Consider the following 3,726-nt stretch of genomic DNA (forward strand, 5'->3'; position numbering starts at 1 on the left):
AGCCCTTTGCCTCGTATTTTCTCTCCCTTTCTCTTTGAGGAGGGGGAGGGAGAGAGTGGCCGTGATGGAGCTCGGCTGCCCACCCACCGAAAAGCACTGCAGCTGCAAAGTACTGGAAAAGTTTTCAGAAGCAACAAGGTGTTTAACAAGGAAATGTATAGTTTCCTTTTTCAGGCTTCCTAAATAATTGGGCTTATTTCATATTCCCAACTCGGAGGAGGAGAATTGTTGATTTCACCTTCTTTTTTCTTCCTTGGAAATCAAAGGTGAACAGCTCTAAAAGGAAGGGGAACGTATCAGAAGCAAGCTTTTTTTGGCTTGTAATCCTTTCTTAAGGAAAAGATTTCTCACACACCTTCCCCAGATGTAGGGGGGCAGAGAATAATTTTGGAACTACTCCAATTAAAGTCAGCTTGGGGAGAGTGGGACTTCTCTACTTGTTTCTGAGACATTCGCATTAGCAAGAGAGAGTGTTGTGTTGCCGCTGCCAGGGGCCTACGGTGATGACTTCAGAAACAGAATTGAATGATGTCACTGTGACACCTTGGTAACAGCTGCCTCTGAGCAAGTTTAGCGAGGAGGGACAGAGAAGTGTGCTGGATGAAACCACGTGAGGACTTGTGGATCCCACGTTGAGGTGCATCGAGAGGGCCCACCCTTCTGTAAGTGTTTGGATGCTTCATTTTAGATTTCTGTAGTTTGTGTAAAGTCCTTTCACAAGCATGAAGTTTGGTACTTTGGCTCAGGGATGTAGCTGCAAAAAGAGTGACAGGTGCACCATGTGGCTGAGGGCCTCTGCACGTTCTCTCTTTCCCACACACGATCAAGAAAGAAGGGTAGACAAATAAGAGTGTGCTGTGGTCCTGCCATAGACCTCAAGTGCTACAGCATAAGCAAGAGACTTAAAAGTAGCCCATCACATGAAACTTCAGGACAGCAATGCACTTCATCAGCTGGTCTGGCCTGTTGAGTGGAGTGTCTCAGGATGGAGTGTATGAAGATGCACTCCATCTGCTTTCAGATTAGCACTTGCAGTGAGCAAGCTGCCTGGCCTTAACATTTTTCATTTCATTTTTCACCCGACTTTTGCTGGTTCTTCTTGGTCTATGTTTCACCCATCTCCCTGCCCCAGAGCGACACAAGTAAAGCTCTTAAGCAATTGCTAACCTATTCTCAGTGCTCACGAGTCCCAAATCACTCATTTTACAATCTATAAACCATGGCAGCTGGCACCTAGTTGGTACACGGTGACACTGCACACGTTGGCAGTGTCGTCAGGAGCTGCAAAGTCAGAGCTGTGGGGGTTAAGGGAAAACCACACATCAGTTTAGCAACTTGGCTCCCGTAGGATACTTCCTACGGCAGGAGTTTCAGCAAAGCCACTCAGAGGGACCTGCTGGCTAATTCAAACGGGACTTCTGCTGGAGCAGTCAGAAGGCAGCAGGAGATATCCAGTGGGCATCGCTGTCAGTCTGTGGCAGTTTGGGGTCCAGGTATCAGTGGTTAGGTGGGGTTTTCTCTGCTTCACTTTCTCCAAAGCTGTGAAAAAATATTTCTTTTACAGCACTGTACAGTCCCACGTTAAGGATGGAACCAGCTGCATCAACTTCCAGTACGACGGTGTTGTAAAAAAGGTGCCTTTGGTGGTCAGGAGCACAACAGCTCTGCTGATGTGTTATTTAAGTGTGTTCTTACATCTGAGTTTCCTCATAGCAGTATGTAGCTGAGGGGGTCCAACTTTCCCAGGGAAGATTTATGGTTTTTCTCCTACCAAGCACCAGCTCAGTAGACAAAGCTCTGTTAATAACACCCAAGCATGTAGATGTTAAACTGAAACTGCTTTTAAACCTAGTTGTTGTTACAAAAATAGCTTAATACACCATCTTCAGAGGGTAAAAATTCACATGGAAGTACAGAAAAATCCAGAAGCGCTTCCTGAGCTTCAGTTTACCAACAGCACCATCGGATTTAGATCGTGGCCTGGCAGCCAGGATGCAGGGTCTGTAAGCATTGCTGCGATGTGGAAGTTGCAAGGCAGGTTTCTGGCCTGCCCTGACTAAAAGACCTTTTTTTTTCATACAAACAGCGTGCCAGGTACGCTGTAATGCCAATGTGCCAGGTCAATAGAGGATGTCAAACAACAGAGGCGTTTATCCTAATTTCTGGCATGAAAACACTTTTAACAGCATTCTTTTCACCAAGAAACCCCTCTCTATCTTCTCCAATACTCCAGGATCTGCTGCAGCTGCAGCAGCCGCGCTGCTACAACCCACATCTTTGCCAAATCTTTTCAATAATTGTGCTTTACCTCGGCAATGTTGAGGTCACTCCTCTTCCTCCTCCAGCTGAGGAAGCAGCTCGCTGGCTCTGCCACACCGCAGGTGCGGAAGCGAAAGCTGGGAACACAGGAGTCAAACTCTCAGTGCTCACAAAGCCACCAGGGCACAGGCCTGACACAGAGGCACCCCGGATCCACTCTCCCTCCCCGCTGCGAGGCTCGCAGCAGCCCCGACCCGAAGCGCACACAATGCTTCGCATGGTGATGTCACCGCTGATTCTGAGTCCCCAGGTGAGGATCTGCCTCACCACTCTCAACGCTGGGGTTGGGTTTTGGTTTTGTTTTTTTTTTTTCTTTTAAACATTCACAGCTTATGGGAAACCATCAGGTAAACCACAGATGGCTAGGGAAGAAGTCCCACACGAGGGAAGTCCGTGCTTTTCTTCCAGGCAGCAGCACGTGCTTTAACACGCCGCGTTCGACAAAGCAGCTCTCCCCGTTTTGCTCAGTGGCAACAGGCACGACTGCAACGCACACAGGTGTAGGCAGCACCTGCAGGTCCCAAACCCTTAACCGGTTTGTAGAGAGCACCAATTTTTGAAGTAGTGGTTTTCCCTTAATCCATGACCCCTTCTTTCCTTTATTTAAAGCGGGTGGCTCTCCTCCATTTTCCTCCTCAGTGTCTGAGCAGACACTGGGAATCGTTTCTGGAGGAAGGGCACTGCTGAAGCTCCTACATCTACTCTCCGAGAAAAGAGAGTATGTCAAAGAATACAGATTTCCTTTCTTTTTCCCTTTTGAAATACAATTTCTGATATCAACGCTGCGGCCTGGCAGCAAATACCTACGGGACTAAAGAGGATTCCTCATCCTCACTGTAACGTTGTAGTTAACCTCCCAACGAACCCATCTCCCCAGGAAGCGGCCATTTGAGATGGGAAGGGGCAGAGCAAGAGGAAGCTCTCCTTAGCCTAGCTCTTCCCCCAACACCACCTCGCCACCCAGCACCAAATTCAATTCACCTGCTCCACCCGATCAGTCGAACGGGCGTCCGACGCTGGCACACGCCACAGCGGTGGTTCTGACGTGGCTTAAATCACCTATCCGCAGAATATCTCGGGTCTGTACGCTCCAATAACGCAGTAGTTGAGAAATAACGCCCAGAGCTCACACTCTGAGTGCAGCCCAACAGCACCGAAGCACCGGGAGGCTAAACATTCCCAACCTGGCAACAAGGCTGACCCAAGCAACAGCACGGAACCCTTCTGCACCTTCAGCGTGGACATCAGCGGAAGGAAACACAGATTTTTCTTTTCTCCTGGGGCTGCACCGCTCAGGGCCAGCAGAGCAGTGCTTCCCCTTCCCTTCTCTGTCTGTGCCAAGATCGTGCCTCGTCTCTCGAGTCCTGCCCGTGATGGTGCCTGGCCTCAGCCCCTTGAGGCGGCCAT

At 49.2% G+C, this 3,726-nt stretch overlaps 1 long non-coding RNA gene across 1 annotated transcript; it reads left to right on the forward strand.

Moving 5' to 3' along the window:
* The first annotated feature begins 275 nt into the window (after positions 1-275).
* On the forward strand, positions 276-1,757 carry LOC139999684 (uncharacterized). The gene is made up of 2 exons (XR_011805178.1): positions 276-662; positions 1,565-1,757. It is a non-coding gene; the product is annotated as an uncharacterized lncRNA (long non-coding RNA).
* Positions 1,758-3,726: the final 1,969 nt, after the last annotated feature.

This window comes from Anas platyrhynchos, chromosome 28, assembly GCF_047663525.1.
Source record: "Anas platyrhynchos isolate ZD024472 breed Pekin duck chromosome 28, IASCAAS_PekinDuck_T2T, whole genome shotgun sequence".
NCBI lineage: Eukaryota > Metazoa > Chordata > Aves > Anseriformes > Anatidae > Anas > Anas platyrhynchos.